Here is a 20380-nt window from a genome sequence, read left to right as displayed (position 1 = left end):
TGGAGTTATTTTTTTTCTCTTTTTCCCCCCTTATGGTTAATCTCATGTGGTTACTGTATCTGATTTTGTTACCTGGTGTATTGTATATACATTTATTTATTTGAAATAGGAAAGGGAAAGGAAAAGACAAGATGGTTGGGAGGGGTGAGAGGAGGGAAACAGGGACAAAAACATGAGAAGGGGTATCAATGTTTGAGAAGTAATATACTCACTACCTGATGAATGTAACTGTAACCCCCTCTATACCTTACCTCAACAATAAAATACAATAAAGAAAAGAAATATATATCATTAAGAAAAGAAGTTTCAGTTTATGAAAATTGAAAGTCACTAGTGATTGGGACATGATGAATCCAAAGGTCATATATGAGGCATTAGACTTGCTGTATATGTTAGATTATGAGTACTTGAAGGGAAAAAGGGATTTAAAAATGCTTCAGAATTCTCTTTGTTATGCATTCAATAAACATTTATTAATTTCTAATATAATTTCTAATGAGTAGAATGAAATTAAGTTTCTTGCGAATATGGGTGTCATCTCTCTCCCCCTGCCTCTCTCTCTCTCTCTCTCTCTCTCTCTCTCTCTCTCTCTCTCTCTCTCTCTCTCTCTCTCTCTCTCTCTCTCTTCTCTGGGTATATGTGTGTGTGCATGCCTGTGTACACAGAATGACCTACATACACTACATACATACATTCACACATATATTCAGAAGGATATGTAAAGTTATATTTAGCCATACTGGGGATTGAATTTAGGGCCTCCTACTAGTACGCAAATGCTCTACTATTTAAGCTGTACCTCTGCAACTTTTGTCTTCATTTATTTTTCAGATAGAGTCTTGTGTCTCTGCCTTAGGGTTAGCCTTGGTCTATAATCCCCAGCTTCTGCTTTCTGTGTAGCTGGGATTTTAGGTGTCTATCACCATGCCTGGCCCAGGAAATAGAAATCTTCATTACTTACTTGATTCCACTCCTTTAAGTCAGGTTTATTCTTCTTGAAAGGTGAATATGAAGTGTCCAGTGAGCCTTCCTATACTTTGGTTCTATTGTAGTCACATCTTGCTTAGGACAGAGTTGTCTAAGTGAGGCAGCTGTCCAAATGTTCCTGAGAATTAGAAGCCCTGTCCTGGGCAAGAGTGGGCAGTGGAGGGCCGCCCATGCCTCACGCCTATTATCCTTGCTACTCAGGAGGCTGAGATCTGGGGGAATCACAATTCAAAGGCAGCCTGGACTGGAAAAATCTTCGAGACTCATCTCCAATAAAACACAAAAAATCTAGAGATGGACCTGTGGCTCAAGCGGTTGTATTGAATATTTTCTTCTTTCCAGTTTTGCTACACCCTTAAAAAGCAAAAGGATACCAGTTTATTTTATTTTCCCTCTTTTCTTTATGGCCAGTTTGACCTTCCTTTGGATTACCTCTTGAAATGTCTTTGTAGAGGGAATGAATAAGATGCCTGGTTTAGATTTTTCAGTGGTTTCTTTCAGTCTACCCTAGAAAAGAATTAGAATGCCAATGGATAGGAATTCCCAGGAAGGAAAGTTGGTTTGATGCCATAAATGCTGGCCAGCAGTGAAGCAATCCACTTGGAAGAGTGAAGCAGATGCAGGCAGACGCATGGCCACAGTACCTCCAAACAGTCACTCATGCATAGCTGGGAAGGGGGCCTGAGCCTCGGACCAGTACTCTTCAGAACAGTCATGTGAGGTGAATATGGATACAGGAAGCAACTTACGGTGTGTGTGTGTGTGTGTGTGTGTGTGTGTGTGTGGTGTGGTGTGTGTGGTGTGTATGGGGAGCGATTAGGGTTTTACTTTCCAGGAATTTTAAATCGGAGCTTTGGATTAGATTAGGTTATCTTGCAAATAAAGGCTACTAAATTTAAACAGTGTGCTATTTAAAAGCTGGGTGTTAGGTGCTAACTTTAGGAGCTACAAAAGCCAGAGTTAGCTTGTTCTAATCAGGAACAGAGAAGGAATATTTCTGAAAGGGTCAGAATATCCAGTCCAACAAATTTGGCTCCTTTCATCAGGCCTTAAAGTTCTACGTTCTTCATCTTTCTTTGTAACATTTTTGTTGTCTTTTTAGATTGCACTTTGCTGGGATTGTCGAAGCACATCTCTACACCCCTTATTACATTGGGTAGTCCTCCCTTTGCCACAGGGGATTGGCTCTACAGGACCCCTTCCTTGTGGCTACCAACGACTGTAGACAATGAAATCCTTTATATAAAAGCTATGCACTTTCTCCCATATACTGTGAATCATCTCTGGATACTTTATAATATCTAAAACAGTGCAAATATTATGTAAGTAATTGTTACACAGTATTGTTCAGGAGATAATACAGGGTTTTTTTTTTCCTCTAAATATTTCTGATCCAAACAAAGTTGATGGAATTTGCTGGTATAGAGCTATACATCCAGATGGCATGATGCCTGGAATATAGTAGGTAGGTTGTCAACAAATATTTGCTATAAGAAAATAGTTGGATAAATAAATTTTGAAATAAAGAAAAGGAATTCGATAGGAGATTTCTTGCTTTCCTCTGAGTTAGAAAAGAAAAATGAACTGGGAAGAATTTCTGAGGTAATAGACTATAGTGTCTTGTCTGAGAGATACCTTAATTTTAAGGGCTATTTAAAATCAGCATTAATCATCCTCATTGGCTACAATACAGAGAAAGAAGATGTGGGAGCTGTTCAGGTTAGCTCCCCAGCCCCGAGTGTCTTTCAGTTGTAAACTCAGGTATATGGAGGTATGTAGTCCCTTTGTTGGACTGATAATATTGGTCTTCATAGAGATATTTATTCAGGATTCAACATAAGGCCTCTGCAGAGCAAATCTTAAAATTTGCTTCCTGTTTATCCCCCTTCCATTAGAAATTCACAAATGCATGGCTTTATTTAGACACCAATAGATGCTTTCTAGTTCTTTAAAAACTTTCTTCCAGGATTGAGCTAGTTTTTCTGAGATACTAAAGACAAGGGCTGGCTTGGGATGATTTATGCATAAGATTCATTGATTTCAATTATGAGAGAGAACAAAACATATAAGAAATTTCATTTTATAGAATAGATACTATGTGTGTTTAAAAAGCAGAGAGAATGAGGGCCAGGAGTTTGGCCTAGTGGTAGAGTGCTTACCTAGCATGCACAAAGACCCAGGTTCAATTCCTCAGTACCATAAACTTAGAAAAAAGTCAAAAGTGGTGCAGTGGCTCAAGTGGTAGAGCTCTAGCCCTGAGAAAGCCCAAGGACAGTGCTCAGGCCCTGAGTTCAAGGACTGGAAAAAAAAACAACAAAAAAAAGCAGAGAGAATGGGTGTTATTAAAAAAAAAAACAAATCGGACTTCCTTCCTTCCTTCCTTCCTTCCTTCCTTCCTTCCTTCCTTCCTTCCTTTCTTCCTTTTTTCCTTTCTTGTCAATTGTAGAACTTGAACTCAGGGATGGAGTACTGCCCCTGAGCTCTTTTATTCAAGGCTAATGCTTTAGCACTTTGAGCCATAGTTCCATTTCTCATTTTCTGGTGATTAATTGGAAATCAGAGTCTCATGGACTTTCCTGTCCAGGCTGGCTTCAAGCTGTGATCATCAGATCTTAGTCTCCTGAAAGCAAAGATTATAGGTGTGAGCCACCAGCACTGACTCAGTGTTTTAGTTTTGACTCACAATATTCCAGGCCATTTGCATGTTCTCTACTTACCTGTCTAGTACTGTCGGTAGGGTACCAATTTTGTTTTTCCATTTCTTTTTAATAGTGTGGGGGTTTAAACTCTGTGCTTCCAGCTTGCTAGGCAGATGCCCTACTAGTTGAGCTACTTCCAAGGAAAACGTTATCCAGTTTGCCTCCAAATGTATCGAGGACTTTAGCCATAGAGAAATTTATGTTGTAAGAAAAGAAACTTCTAGTAGCACTTTACCATTATTGGTATCTGAATAATGATGACATGACCTCATTTCCCTCCCTGCTTAAGAAATTTAGGAGCCAGTCTTGGAATGATTGGTGTGAAGGAAAAAGAAATGCTTATCTGCGTGTGAACCTGGTCATTTCCTACCTAGAGTACTAAACTTGCAAACTCTCCCCTGGGAGCTCAGATAGCACCCTGCGTGCCTAAAGAATTCAAATGCTTTCAGTCTTCAGTGAAGGAGTGAGCCTGCAATTTGGCGTCTATCCAAACCATTGATTTGTGCACAGATTTGTAGACAGCTTTTCAGAGAGCCATCACTGCTGCCTGCCTGTGAACCTTTTCTGACTTTAAGATGCTCTCCATGCAGAGTGCACAAGCATTTCTCACCCGTGCAAATGACTCTTTGTTTTTAATATTCAATCAGATATAAATATGGCTTAGAGAAACTTCTCCAAGGGAGAATCTCTTCCACCCCTCCTTCCCTTGCCACCTCTCTCTCTCCATCAGTATTCATTTATCTGGTTAAGTAGATTCATTGACATGAACAAAAAGAGAACAATGCTTCTAGGAATAAGAACTCATGGGCTATAGAATTCTTGAGTGATGAGATTCTTCCTTTTTTTGTTCACTAACATCTATTGTGTTTTATTATAATGATTTATTTGTTATTCTATCTGACTTACTGGATTAAGAACTTCTGAGGAACAGAAATGATGCCTCATTTGTCTTTTATCTCTACTGCCAAGCTAATATCCATATGCATAAGCAACATTCAACACATAATGTTTGAATCATATGCTATGTTTTGAGTAATTGTCTCCCATAGGCCCATATGTCAACAAGTTGGTCATCAGTCTATAGTGTATTTTGAGTGTTAGGTGAGAAGAGGTTAGATCATTGGAGGTTAACCCTTCAATGGGATACTGGGACTTAAGTTTTTTCCCTGTTTCCATTCTGGCTAACATCAAGAGGAAAAGCTTCTTCCACCACTGACCCTAAACAAACAGACCTAACCAAGAATGGACTTAAATCTCTGGAACCGTATGTTTAAAAACAAATAATATACACGGTTTTTCTCCTACTAAGTTTATTATCTGAGATATTTCATCACAGGAATTGAGAGCTGAATGCTAAAGAACATTGATTCGGGGTGAACAGAAGAGAATTAGCGGGTTGGATGGTGACTCCCCCCAAAATATACCTGTGTGTCCACTCAAAATCTGTGAATGTGGCTTTCTTTGCAAAAAAGGGTGTTTGATAAGATATAGTCAAGGACCTTAAGATGAGATCACCATGGATTTTCTAGGTGGGCTCTAAATCGAGTATCAAGTATTGCTAAAGAAACAGAGATGATAGAGAGGAAGAAAAAAGTAGGTAAAGACAGAGGGAGAAAGTTAAGTGATGTAGCTAGAAGCTAAAGGAGCCACCAGAAGCTGGTGTCCCTTGAGCATGGCTCTGCTGACATCTGAGTTTTAGACTAGACAACAGCACTATAAGAGAACAATTTCTATTCCTTTAAATCCCCAAGTTTGTAAGTAATTTGTTATGGCAGCCATAAGAAGTAAATATTAACTCATATAATTGAAGTTAAAGAAATGCTCATTAGCTTAATTCATACTAAGATGTAAATTTCTGATATGAGATCCCAAAACAAAGCAAAATAAGAAGGGTGAGGGAACTGCTTTGCTAGGTACTGGCAGGATATGGGATGTAGCAAAGAAAAAAAAATTGAGTTCCCAAGGATCAATTTCTGCTTTATTCCTTCCTTCCCTAAGGTAGGCCAGAAATCATGGTAAAAGATGTAATTGCAAAGAACATCATATGTTCCTTGTATGATCCAAGCTAGTTTTCAAGACCTGAGCACTACTTCTGTAAAAAACCAGATAGAGCTGCCAAAGTAAAACCCCAGAATCTTGAGCAACTTTTGTGAAACTAAAATACACTTTTTTTTTTTCACCAGTCCCACGGCTTGAACTCAGTGCCTGAGCACTGTCCTTGGACTTTCTCAAGGCTTAGCACTCTACCACTTGAGCCTCAGCACCAGTTCCAGCTTTTTTTCTATGTATGTGGTACCGAGGAATCAAACTCGGGTCTTTGTGCATGCTAGGCAAGCACTCTACCACTAGGCCAAACTCCCGGCTCAATACACTTTTCTTTTAACATCATGCCATTTGGGGAAGTGGAGAGATTGAAAACACACCTTTCTTGTAGAATTCTGAGACACCACAGTGAAGCATACAGCAGGGATGGGTGGAGTTGGGGGAGAGAACCATGCTCACATCTGCCATCTTTAACTTCATAACAAGTATTTTTCTAAGCTTAAAGCAGATTCTCAAGACTGTCAACAATCCACAGCAATTAAAGGTTAAGGAGGCAGCAAAAAAATCATTATGGCATAGCTGGGAGCCTGTCATGGCTTCCTATGCTTCTTCAGTGGAAGGTAGCACTGACTTTCTGAGGGAAAGGCAAAAGCATGTAGTGGGTGTCCAGTGGTGTGTGTGTGTGTGTGTGTGTGTGTGTGTGTGTGTGTGTGTGTGTGTGTGTGTGTGTATCTGCACAAAGAGCAAGTAACCACATTGGGAATGTACACTCTAGGTTCCGTCTTTATGACCATCAATTGAAAAAGAAACAAAGGTCTGGAAGTGTAGCCTAGTGTAAGAGTGCTTGACGAGCAGGCATGAAGCCCTGGGTTCTATCCCTCGGTACCACACACACAGAAGAAGCTGTGGTACTGTATCTCAAGTGATAGAATGCCAGCCTTGAGCAAAGTTCTCAAGGACAGTGCCCAGGCCTGAGTTCAAGCCCCAGCATTGGGAGGAAAAAAGAAAGAATTGAGAGAGAGAGAGGGGGGGGGGAGAGAGGGAGAGAGGGAGAGAGGGAGAGAGGGAGAGAGGGAGAGAGGGAGAGAGGGAGAGAGGGAGAGAGGGGGAGAGAGGGAGAGAGGGAGAGGGAGAGGGAGAGGGAGAGGGAGAGAGGGAGAGGGAGAGGGAGAGGGAGGGAGGGAGAGAAACAACCTAAGTCAGGCCGTGGGCCACACATCAGAAGATTGGAGTTTTACCACAAAGCCTCCTCTGCCCCAAAAAAGCCTGGAAAGGGTTGACTGTGCCCACTGTGTGGGAGTCTGGGCTCCAGGTGAGATCTTCTCTCGGCTGTTCAGAAAAGGACTGGCGGTGATAATAAATATCATTTGCTGACACAGAGTCCTGGGGCTGCGCTGACCCGCAGGAGTCACCATCCCTACGACTTGGGGACTGCTCACAAAGCAGGCATTTAGGAACCAGTTGGCTTTGCATTAATTAATTCCCCAGCCATTCACCAACAGTAACAATCCCTTCAATTAGAGTCCAGTCTCTGGAAAGCCCTGGTGTTTATTGGAAGTGACGTCTGCCTAGCAAAGTGTGACTGTGTTAATACCAGAAAGCACAAAGGGGACCCAGTATGCCTGCCTGCCTCTCTTGCCTTCCTTTGGAAGAAGCAAAGAAGGCTGAACTCAGCTAGCACTGTTGAATTTGTGTGTTTGGTAGTTACCTTGTCAGCTGAAAGCTACTCATCTGCTTTGCTCCAGAAGTGGAGTTGTTTCTGAGGTAGAGGTTTCTGTCATGAGGCCATAGAGGACAGAAGGGACTTGAACTAACCAGGTCCCGGACAGGCCTTTGTGACTAGAGAAGCAAGAATGAAACATACATGGATGTTACCCCACTGGGAGAAGTCCTAGCAAAGGCCAGCACATTCTCTTATAAATACAACTTGAGAACCATGAAGGGACTTTGGAAAGATAGGGGGGAAATGTCAAATGCAGATCTAATGGTCAAATCCAGAAGGCAGGGAAAGCATGTTTCTTCATGCCTTATTCTCCATGGATAACTCATAGGTTGGTCCTGTGCTCAGCTCCTGCCTTCTCCAGCTTGTTTACCTGCTCTGATTAACCTACGATTCAGCCTTGTTTGTTTCTGATTCCCCCAACACCTTGCAAGTACCCTGGCTGGCCCAGAGCTTGTGTACAAGGCTTAGGTAGACATCCTTCCTGTCACCTGGTTTGCTGCACTAGCAAAAGGCTGGATTGCTAACCCCTTTATTGATCCACTTCAGGTTTTTGGTATTTACTTACACATTTCATTAGATGCTCCTCAATAGATAGACGCATTTATTAATTTTGAAAGCCTTTCATTTGTTTTTGGTTTTTGCTTGCACTTGAATGAAGTCAACTTGTAAAATTTTCACCCATTTGAAAGTAGGCCCTCCCCTAGATGGTACCAAAATGATTAAGAAGCCTCTCCCTCTTACCAGGAGGAAAGAGGATTACACATAAGCGCATTTGCAAATAACTGCAAGGCAGGATTAAGACAGGCCAGGGCTGAGACAGAAATCAGTGAATCCAAGAGAAACAGATCAGCTAGTTAGCAATCAGCAAAGACTCTCATAGGTTGTCTGCAGGGGTCCAAAAAATGGTCAGGGCTTTGCCATTCAAAGACAGGGTGCTCTGAGAGAAGGGATGAGGGTCATCTGAGCATGTGTGTTCTGGGAAGAGTGAGTAGCCCATTTTGTGGTAAAGTAATGCTTGTGACTGGAGAAGTGGGTGGAGCCACTGCTGAGCAAATCTGCCTGATGTGGGAACCACCTGGGGATGAGTGAGTTGAGAGAAAGGAAAACAGAGTTGAGACATGGTTAAGAAATGGTATTAGGGCACAGAATGTAAGAAGACAACCCAGACATTGGAGAACCCTGCTAGGGTTTGGATATAATTTGTATCCTCCAAAGGTTCACATGTGGAGGCTTGTTTTACAAGGTGATGACGTTGAAGTGATAGAAACTTCTAGAGGAGAGACATAATGGGAGGTAGATAGGTCACCCTTGCAAGAGACCAACACAGCTATCTTGGGACCTCAGTTAGTTCCTTCAATAGGATTGTTCCCCCAAAAATGTGATTACAGCTCCCGAATCTCCCCTACTTCCTGTGTCACCACCTGATTTTCCCCTCTGTTTTGTATACACTGCCACCATGATGCCATCCACCATCTTTCCATGAAGCCAGAAAGACAGCTGGCACCAGATGCCCAATCAATGAGCTTCTAGATCTTGGACTTTCAGCCTCCTAAAGTATGAGACAAATGAGCCTGTGTTCTTTATGCACTTCTTGGTTTCGGGTATTTTGTTACAGACTTTGAGAGTACTATCTTCTCACACATCAGTGCCTACAGGGGCATAAAGGGCAAGCCCAGTTCAGCAGTTTTATGGTTGGAGATGTGTGTTCAAAATACCGTGGTGGAAGTTTTGAGGATAGATGAGAAAAGTGGGGGTGAGCAAACAGAGTTAACACACACAGAAGATACAGCATGTGGAGTACAAGAGAGCAGTGTAGGTGTTCTTTGGAAGTGTATCAAGACTAGCATCAAAGCAGAGGAGATGGTAACAGCCAGGCTCACAACACGAAAATGGCTCCCAATACTTTAAACAAATTAGGTCATTTAATGATGACAAAGGAGCCCCTGGCCTAGCACAAACCAGCTCAATTTTATTCTATCTCTGTCGGAGAAACTTTTGCCCTTTCTCTTCTTACATAAAAAGACCAAGTTGCATTAAACAAGTACCTGAAGGTCCATAGGTGCTGTAAGATCCCCTGTAACTCAGGACAAATATCTTGATCCTGAGAGAGAAACTCAACCTTGGAGTCTCCAGTGAGTCTCTCCATATATGTGCCCAGGGAGGTAGATCTTTCTCCCCAGCCTCTTATCTTCCTTGATTTTCCTTGAAACCTAAGATTCTCAGTTTCCTGTTCAATTCTGCCTTGTCCTGTTCTGCCTTGTCCTGTTCTGCCTTGTGTTTCTCAGCATCCCAGCCAGGCCCATATTTCCTTCCCAGCGCTCCCGCTCTCCAGTCATTAACAAAACTCCCCAGACCCCTGCAAAGCCCCTACAGCAAAATTGTCCCAGGAGAGAAACAGTGGATTTAATAAGCTTCCCCTTAAATGGCCTCAAATCCTTTCCAGTTGATTAGGGGTAGAAAACAGCGACACATAGGACAGTCTCCTGGTGCAAGAGGCGAGAGAGGAAAGGATAAAGGAAGTTCCAGAGATCCTGGGCCTCGGGGACCAAATTAAGAAAGTACCACCGCTTATTCAAAATCAGATGAATGTCAGTGGAATGTTTGTCAAACAAACTTGTCATTATTTGTCACAATTTGAGGAAGTATCAGTCAGTCAGTCCTCACACTTGAGCATGTAACAGAGTTATTTATAGCTGCCAGCTTTGAGTTTTAACTCCTGCAAGACCAAGGTTGGGCTATTACAAACAGCTTTATTTCTAATGATTGTGTGGCTATAAATAGTTTGGTTCTCTGGGTGTCACAGGATAACTCCGGGTGCTCTGGCCAGCAGAGCATCAGGAGGCGTGCAGTGGTAGGGAGATACATCGTGGTCATATATTTTTTTTCTCTTTTCCATATCCCCGAGGCCAGGGTACATTGTCTTCCTCAGTGTCCCATTTGGAAAGGGCGTTGTGCTTCACAGGGATCCCAGGAGATGGTAGAAGTTACTCACTTAATTAACATCTGTCCCAAGATCTCCCTTGAAATGGAGCCAGTGTGTGGGGCCCCACCTCCTTTGTGCCTATTCAGGGACAATGAGCTAATTACAGTCTCTCCTGCTTCAGGGTGGAGGCAGACATCCTGTTATTCCACGGAACAGGCAGCTCTCCAAAGGATTGTTTACAGCTCCTGATTTAATCTGAATGACAGCTGTAGTCACTTCTAAAAATAAGATGTTGTCAGAAATGTAGAAATCTACTACAGGTTTCCTCTGTCAGACAAACCTGTGCAAGGAGTGGGGGGCGGAGGAAAGGGAAGGTGCACAGAGATTTTTACATGGGAGATATCTAGGTGGTTTGTCAGTGGCAAAACAGATCATCATACTGTTTGGCACAGGGGCATCCTCTTACCATCCATCATACAAGTTCCGTCCCTGCCCTCTAGAATACTCATCTGTTTGTCAAATTGAAATGTCTAGTCTTGCCCCCATTCCTGCTTCATCTCCCAAAGGTGTTAAACTCAAATTTTATACTGCAAGGCTTATTCTTAATATTTCTTTTCTTTTTTTTTTTTTGAGAAAAGGTGTACATCTAGAGAAAGAATTTATTGGATCCTAATTTGCAAGATTAGTTCTGGCTCATTTTATTGCTGTAATTTAATAGTCATAATGATTTTCTGACACATATGACTAACAGCAAGATCTACTTCCTCTTCATTTTTCATTTTGCTGCAGCTAAAGAGTATTAGGCAAGATGATATAGACCAGAAAGGACAGGGCCCTGCAAGACATACTTAACATGTTGCTGGCTCGACTGTGAGCTGGCAAGTAGACACATGTAGGCATTTCAGATAGAAGAAGATACACATGAGATACTTCTCAAAAGGGATTTTATTTTATCTTTTTTTTCTCTCATGTATATCATCATTATAGCAATAAGCGTGTGTGTGTGTGTGTGTGTGTGTGTGTGTGTGTGTGTGTGTGTGTGTGGTGTATATTGGTACTAGGACTTGAATTCAGCCTTGGCTTTTTTATTCCAGGCTTGTGTCTACCACTTGAACCATATCTCCACTTCTGCCTAATTGGAGATCGGAGTTTCATGGATATTCTATATGGTCTGGCTTTGAACCACAACCCTCAGATCTCAGCTTCCTGAGTCACTAGAGTTACAGATGTGAGGCACTATCACATGATCATTATTGCAGTTTTTTGTCTAAGGGGACCAAGAGTTATGCCCTGCTTGTCTGTTATCCATGAGCAGCAGCTAAGACAGCCTAGCTGAGTATACCAGTGATTGGTTGCAGGTGATATTGGCTGCAGGTAAGGATTCAATGCCATGAGACTTACAGAGTAGATGAGTCCCATCCTTACCTGGAAGGCATCTGGAAAGTGGGATCACAGAGCGGGTGCCTTTCTGCTCTAACACCTCCTGCTTTGCCAGCACATGGTAAATATTTGTAGAGTACAAAGGTGAAATTATTGTCTTCGGATTTCACCGTTCCTCTGGGAACACTTGTGCATTTGCAATATATAAATAAATACACCAATGAGTTAAAAATTCCAAAAAAATAAAAATAAAAGAGAAGAAAGATCTTTGGAGTCTGTGTCCTCACTGTGGTAGAGAGCTTTCTTTCTTTCTTTCTTGCTTGCTTGCTTGCTTGCTTGCTTTTTTTTTTTGCCAGTTGTGAGGACTGAACTCAGAGCCTAAGCACTGTCCTTGGGCTTTCTCAAGGCTACAGCCCTTTCTGAATAACAGGAGCTGGAGATCCTAATAAATACACAAACTATGGGTTCTATCAAGGATATCCAAGGTCAAGATGTAGGAAACTAAAGGAAATAACATGCATGTTGAAGTGAACTGAGCTGGATGGACTGGCAACCATTTCTACCATTTCCTCCTTGTTTATTTAGGTGGTAACTTTATCATATATAGGGCTAAATTTTCACCTGTCACGTGTTAAAATTCCATGTTCATGAAGGAAATGGCATAAAGCTAAGTGGGAGAGCATGAGTACAGGAGACAAATATCATTTCATGCTCTCCCCCATCTTCTTTTCTTTCTTTTATAGGCTATATGGGGAGCCAACACTTACTTGCACACTTATTTTCACCACATTTATTTTCTCTTAAAAAAAGACAAATTTAGGCAGATGCTGTGGCTCACATCTATAGTCTTAGCTACTCAGGAGCTTGAGAGCTGAGGATCACAGTATGAAGCCAATTTAAGCAGGAAAGTCTGTGAAACACTTATCTCCAATTAACCACCAGAAAACCAGAAGTGGCGCTGTGGCCCAAAGTGGTAGAGCACTAGGTCTGAGCAGAAAAGCTCAGGGACAGTGCCTGAGGTAAGTCCCACAGGCAACTGATTAGGTGAAATGGAGATCTTAATATTTGTATTATCAAGTAAGAAAATTCGGGGACGATTCCTGGAAGTTTATCTGGCTCTCAGGAATGTGATGGGCATAGATCCTCAATCTCAAAGTTCCTCTTCAAAGTACAAGGAATAATACACTTCACAACACAATTGAAAACTGTCTGTTTCTAAGAATTTTCCCCAATGCTGGGTTCTGGGTGAGGAGGCTATGATGTAAATGTATGCAGTGGTTTAGATGCTTGGCGATTGGTTCTGAGAATTATAGGTTTTTGTTTTGTTTTGCCAGTTCTGGGGCTTGAACTCAGGGTCTGAGTGCTATCCTTGGGCTTTCTCTTTCTCAAGACTAGAACTCTTCCACTTGAGCCACAGCATCGATTTCAGCTTTTTCTATGTATGTTGTACCGAGGAATCGAACCGGGGTCTTCTTGCATGCTAGGTCAAGCACTCTACCACGAGGCCAAACTCCAAGCAGAATTATAGATTTTTAAGGCTTCAAGTTAGCATTAAGATTTTCTACTCTTTCTCTTACATCCCTGAAAACCAAACCTTAGGGAGTAAGCCACTTCTTCAAAATCTTTGGACTTCTTTGATGTCAGAGTTAGAAAAGAACTATTTCTTGCTTCCAGATTAAAAAAGGTAATTGCCGAAAATGATTGATGGGCCCTTGTAAAGCCAAAACTTGGTAGTTGTTAAGGATGAGAGCTTACAGGTATAGATTTCAAATCTGGTTATGAAACTCTTTGATATGAAGTGACATCCTCTCTTTACTGGGATATTAACCATATATTTATTCAATTATCTGTCTATTGGTGGTACTGGGATTTGAACTGAGGGCCTTGCACTTGTTCATTCAGCACTCTTTCTGTGCTAGTTATTTTTTGAGATTGTGTCTCTTTTCCTGTCTGGGCACAGGACTAGTCCACGATCCCTGTATTTTAGTCTAGAAAGTCTGGCATATGGCATCTCATCTAGCTCTTAGTTGAGATAGGGATATGTGAACTTTTCTGCCTGGGCTGACCTAGAACCTTAATTCTCCCCATCTCAGTCTGTCAAATATCTGGGATTATCGATATGATTTACTAGTATCCAGCCTGTGAAATCCTTTCATACATGCTTATTATCTTGGGGCTGAAGACACCACCTTCTGGCCCCTGTGGGAGGGAAATTCAGGAACCCTGTTTATCCTTAGGCTTTGCGCACATAGATAGAATTGACCGCCCAGGGGAGAGGAGTTGGAGGAGAGTGAGGGTCGGCTAGGGAGAGCAGATGCACAACACAAGCAAGTGGACTGTGTTATTACTAAAATGGCTCAGTGGATGAGGGTCTGTGTCATGAACCCGCTTTGGAGCTCTGTTTGTACCTGTTTGCAGGTACATCTTTGCTGTGGAGATCACTCTGCTCAGTAGTTCAACTCAGGATGGCTAGTGCCCTGTTGGAGAGAAATGCTAGGTTCTCTAGTCCTGAGCACAGGCAAGTGGGACCCTAACCCTGAGGTGAGGACATAGCAGTAGGCACAGAGCTGAGGGACTTTGAGGACAGAAAAGCATTTGCAAGAGAGTTGTTAGTGGAAGCCCATTTCTAGTAAGTCAGGTGAATGGAGACCTAGAGCATTAGAAGTCGGAGGAGTTGTACAGACCAAGCGATTATATTCATCTCGTGTGCAAATAGTATCTGCACATGAAATTATCCAGTTTAATCCCTCAATAGCCTCAACAAAATTTTTGTGGTCTTTTGCAGATCAGGAAAATGGAGGCCCAGAGAGATTGCGATCATGCACTTAAAGTCATAGATATTCAAATGAAGTCTATATGGAAACAAATCTCTGTAGTTTTAAATGTCCAGCGACCCAGCTAAATTCTAACAGAATGCATTCTTGATAACTCACCTTCCATCTCCTGTGATTTCCGTGGCTAAGGGAAGTTACAGTGTGTCTGAGCAAGTGAGCCAAACCCAGAACCAGATTGCAACACCTTCCAGCCTTACCTGGGTTGCTGCTGGCTTCAAGACCTGGGGTAGGGCAGCTGATTGCTTTGTATGTCAGTATACCCATCTGTAAGGTGGAGTGTTGTCTTAGTCCATTGAGTTGTTTTAATAGAATTCCTGAGATGGAAGAAAATTTTATCTCCTACATGTCTAGAAGCTAGAAAGTCTAAAAGCATGGTCCAGCACAAGGTGGAGGTTTTCCTGCAATAATCATGGCTCTGTGGAAGGCAGTACTTGGCACTGTTGTCCACCAAGGGCCCAGGTGCTAAAGGCTTGGTACTACCCTGTGGTACTATTGGGAGATGGTGAAACATTTTGGAAGTAGGAGGAAGTTAGCTCACTGGGGCATGCCCTTGATGGGGAATTAAAACTCTGTCCCCTTCCTGTCTCTAACATACGATGATGGACTAAAATCCCTGAAGTAGGAACCACCTGTCCTTCTTATTAAGCTCATTATCTTAAAGACCTTGTCATAGAGATAGGAAGCTCCTATCACACAGGGCAAATGGAGTAAGTATGCTAGTTTAGATCTGTAGATCTCTGTTCCTCTTATCCAGATGCTAATCCCAACATGGGGATGCCATCAATACTATTAAAGGGACCCCCACATTCACAATGCCTAATAAATTAGCCTAATAAATTCCCACAGGCCCCACCCACATCTAAATACCACCATATATGAATGAGGAGATTAAATTCCCAACTCTTGAAAATTTGGGAACACATTCAAATTATAGAAAAATGTATTAACCAGCAATCTCCAAAGAAAGGAGATGGGGGAGGGCGAGGAAGAGAAAGAGAGAGAGATCAGAGAATTAGTTCAAGTGGAATTATCTGCTGGTGGAAGAATTACCATTTCCTCTGGGGTGTGGTGATTTAGGAGGCTGGTTTTAGTTTTCTTTTCTTTTTTTTTCCCCCTCTAAGGATCTGAGCAGTTTGAAAGTGGCCTACCTCATCACCCTAACAATTAAACAAAATTAAAAAAAAAGGAAGTGTCCCATCTATGTTAAGCTAGTAATTTGTTTTGCTCAAAGATGGCTGGTTTAAATATTGTTTCCTCTCCTTGACACCAGTATCTAGAATGTGCTGGTTATCTGAGCTGAGGTGGTAAAGAGTTCAGAGATGGGTTAGAAAGAGTAAATTCTTCTGAGCTCTACTTTCCCTGTGTCCCAGAAATGGGCATATTCTCTCCCACCCTGGCTCAGATACTTCATACGTGCCAAATGGTTCCCACACCAGCACATTTTATTCACTGTTGGTGGCTGCGAAAGAGTTCATGTACCTCCTAAGCGGCCAGCCCAGCCCAGGTGTGTGTCCTGTTGAACTTAGGATGCTAAGCATAGCTTCTGCAGGATGCCCTCAGAAAAAAAACCAAGAGGAGACACACTTTAAGGAAAGGGCCAGATTCCATGGGAATCTGTTGTTTATTCTCTCCTTTTTTTCTGTGGCTGCCAGCCAGTCTGCATTCCCTGTTGCATTCCTATCTCCCCCAGCCCCAGGTGGATGGCTCTCCTGGAAGGAGGAAAACAACTTGGCCCTTGCTGCTTGCCTCCCCAAACTGGGCTGTATCTCTTTCAGCCAGCCGCATCTCTGGCAGTCCTTCTCTACCTGACAAAAGGCACCACCTTTGATCATCAGGCAGACACTGGAGAGGGGTGCATGTTACATATGGAGACAAGGATATTTTTTTCCCATTTGGTTCTGGTTTATTGGGGAGGATTAAAATCAGGACTAAATAAAAGGTTCTGGAGGACAATGAGGGAAGGAAAGCTATGGCAGGAAAAAGCCAATAGGAGAAACGAGAGGGGTGGCAGTCCTCTCTCCCCACATCCCACCCTCAAAATAAACTAAGCTTTCATCTTGTGGTCTGATCCATTTCTGAACCCTGATGGGAAAGGTCATGAATTTTAAAATGTGTCTCTTTAGCCGACAGCTCTAGTCATAAAACCAGCCCTCTCTGAAGCTTAGCTGACACAAGAGGCTGAGAGGAGAGAATCTGGAGACCCTGGGGCGGAGGAGCAGCCAGCCCTTGTCAGGAAGTGGAATCAACTGCAGGCTGCCTGCTGTACTTGGACAGACTCAGGCCGAGCGCTCAGTGCCCCTATCAATCGCCATTGCCTGCTCATGGCAATTGCAAAGCCACACAGACACTTGCTGAATCCTTGCTCACCTGTTCCAACTGTGGAGGGACAGGGCCCTCAAGGACGTTCTCACCGATCTCTGAAAAGAGACCAGAGAAGCAGAGGGTAAGGGAGCACATTTTGCGAGTAACTCCCAAAGGAGAGGGAAAGAAGCTCAGAAGTACAGCTTGCAAGTTCAGTTTTGGCTGCAGCCTCAGGAAGGATGTGAAGGTGGCTGCTGAATCTTCTAGAACGGAAGAAGCTGTTGTGACCTTTGTTTTTGGCATCCTAGAAGAGCTGCCTTGTATTTTACAGTACCAAAAGTACACGCACTTGACAAGAATATACACATTACACATACACATACACTCATGTGATGAATACGTATCTATCTTGAAATAGCCTTTTTGTTATATAGATAGTGGTGGTGTTTAATCAAAGTACAATACCTGCAAGTAAGTAAATAGCACAGTGAAGCACTTTTGTACAATTAATATATGCTAATAGATTTGAGGATATAATATCCTTATTGCATTTCAAAATGTATTAGAATCAACCATATACTCACAAAATTTTACATGGAAGTTCATTGGAAATTGTTTTAAATACACTTTTTTTTTTCCAGTCCTTGGGTTGAGCTCAGGGCCTGAGCACTGTCCTTGGACTTTCTCAAGGCTAGAGCTCTACCACTTGAGCCTCAGCACCACTTCCAGCTTTTTTTTTCTTCTTCTATGTATATGGTACCGAGGAATCAAACACGGGTCTTCGTGCATGCTAGGCAATCACTCTACCACTAGGCCAAACTCCCAGCCCCAAAGTAAATGCTTTTTTTTTTTTTTTTTTTTTTTTTGCCAGTCCTGGGTTTGAGCTCAGAGTCTGAGCACTGTCTTTGGACTTTCTCAAGGCTAGAGCTCTACCACTTGAGTCTCAGCACCACTTCTGGCTTTTTTTTTCTATATATGTGGTACCTAGGAATTGAACCCAGGTCTTCGTGTATGCCAGGCAAGCACTCTACCACTAGGCCAAACTCCAGGCTTAAAGAATTGCAATCTGGACTTAACCTGTTTTAAAATTGCAGGTTAGAAATATGGAGTTTTCTGAAAGAAGGAATACTGGTGATAGAAACAAATGGGCATTTATGGAGCTTTTAAAGGGACTTAAAAGTACTGAAATCTTCCACAGAACTCTTGTTCATACTAGACACTAATTTGGGGGGAAACAAGGCCCAGGAAGAGGATTACCATGCCTAGTGAGACCCCAGTGGGGTTTAGAAGCCCCATGAGAATCTCCACCACCTTACCACTGTTGCTTTCTGGGTCATGTCCTCCCAACCTTCAAAACTATCAGATATCTGCCTAGAAGTTGGAAAAACATGGAGGACTCACTGGTGTGCACCTGGAGAGTGTTGGTCTTTAATAGAGACATTCTTTTCAGAGGGTGTGCTGGACAAAAATAACCTTTTCCATTAGTAAGGAAAAGCGTTGTTTATTGTAGTATGAATCACAAACTAAGATTTATCATTGTAACCAGCTTAAGTGTATCTTATTGACATTAGACACCTCGTGTAATGTCCAATCAACCTAAAGAATGTTTTCTTTACTCCCAACTTGAAACCAATTACACACAAACTCTCCCAGGGTCTGGCAATCACTGCTCACCTCTCTGTCTCTAGGAATTTACAAAGTACTTCATCCAAACTGAATCAAAACAGGGTTGGTCCTTTGATGACTGGCTTATTTCAATGTGCATAATGCCTATAAGTTCATCCATGTTGTAGTATATTTCAGAATTTTATTTATTTCTCTTTTTAAATAAAAATACACACACACATATGCCTTACTATTTTTCACTTTAAACATCTGTAAAGGTATGATTCCACACTACTAAATGGACTCACAGCATCATATGGTCACAGCCTAATGCTAAACCATTTTTATTCCTCCCCACCTCTTGGTAACTCCCTATTCTGCCATCTGTCTCAACATATTTACCTATCCTATGTAGTCTAGAGAAGTGCCATTATACAGTTTCTTCTAGCTGTGGGGCATGGATTCTATGCAATTGAATTTGCCAAGTCCCCACTAAGAAGCAGAAGGCCAGGGCATAGCAGTGACCCTAGTTGGAACAGTATAGACTGAGAGAGTAGAAAATCACTCCAGACAGTCAAGTTGTGCTGTTGAAAGCACTTAGTAAAGGTATGTCTTGGGTATGGATATCCCTCCACTGGAAACATGCATGCACTGGTTTAGATGCCTGTCTTTGAGTCTTCAGGCAGGACTGGCTGGTTTTATAATTATGGATGGGATCTGGGCAGTGGTCCTCATGCTTTAGGAAAAAGATTGGCCTTTGGGATAAAAAGATTTATAGAATATGAACAAGAGCATTGGCCTTGGGAATAGATGCCTGCCTACTGGTCCTGTTTGGCAGGAGGTGGATTCTGCTTCGAAAGCCTCCTAGGTCCCTTTTCTGCCATCTCACATCCCTAGATTTTTTATTCACAGCCAACCTCAAAGGCAGGCTTTGCAGTCCCTTTCCTCTCAGGTGGCCCCATGGCTCCTGTACACATTTGCTCAAGCCCCAGGATCCAGTTAGCAATGGGCGGTGTCTGGGAAGATGATGAGTCCATCTGCCCACAGACCCCAGTTGGGTGGATTAATTAATGATTATAGAATACTTTGAAGGTTGCAGGGCTAATTATTTAGCCAGTTCCCTCCCTTCCCCCAAGTCCCCTTGACAGCCTTTTGTGTCTCTCCCTCATGGGGAGTCCTTTGAAGTGAATGGGAGAGGATGAATCTGGGCTGGCCACTGCAGATGGCTGCCCAGGGAGAATCTAGATGCTGCTCGTAGTGAGAGCTGAGATGGTCTGTGGAGATCTGTAGCACAACAGAGCTCTCCCTTGATCAGAATTCATCCAGGCTCCCACGCTCTGTGGCTGCTCAGACTCCCAACTGGACAGAACAAGGGCAGGCTCTTCACTGGCTTCCTGTAGCCCACTGTACCCTGGCTTTGACAGTCTTGCTTGAAACTCAGATGTGAAATAGTTGACTGTCTATTCCTTCTCTCCTCTCTCCAGATACTGTATTTCATCTGAAAATCCAAAACCTCAAGTGCTTTGAAAGCTGACACTTTTTTGAGCATCACAAATTTGTCAGGATATGTGTACCTTCCTGTAATCTTAGCACTTGAGAGGCAGTCTTTTTCCTCTTGTTCTTTTTCCCGTTCTTTTAGCACTGGGGCTTGAACTCAGTGTTTTACCAAACAAGTATTCTATCCCTTGAGCCACATCCTCAGTCCTTTTGCTTTTTGAGTCTTTCAGAATAAAGTCTTAGGCTTTTATCAGGCGAGGCTAAATTTAAATTCTACCTTTGCTTAGTGAGCAGTAGAAAGAATAGACATGAGCCACTGGGCCTAGCTTGTTTTTCAGCTCACTGGCTTTCTACCAAGGATGACCTCAAACTGTGTCTCTTTGAAAGT

This window comes from Megascapheus bottae, chromosome 22 (genome assembly GCF_031878675.1).
Source record: "Megascapheus bottae isolate mThoBot1 chromosome 22, mThoBot2.hap1, whole genome shotgun sequence".
NCBI lineage: Eukaryota > Metazoa > Chordata > Mammalia > Rodentia > Geomyidae > Megascapheus > Megascapheus bottae.
The sequence above is the reverse complement of the archived record's forward strand: the minus strand, read 5'-3'. Positions refer to the sequence as shown.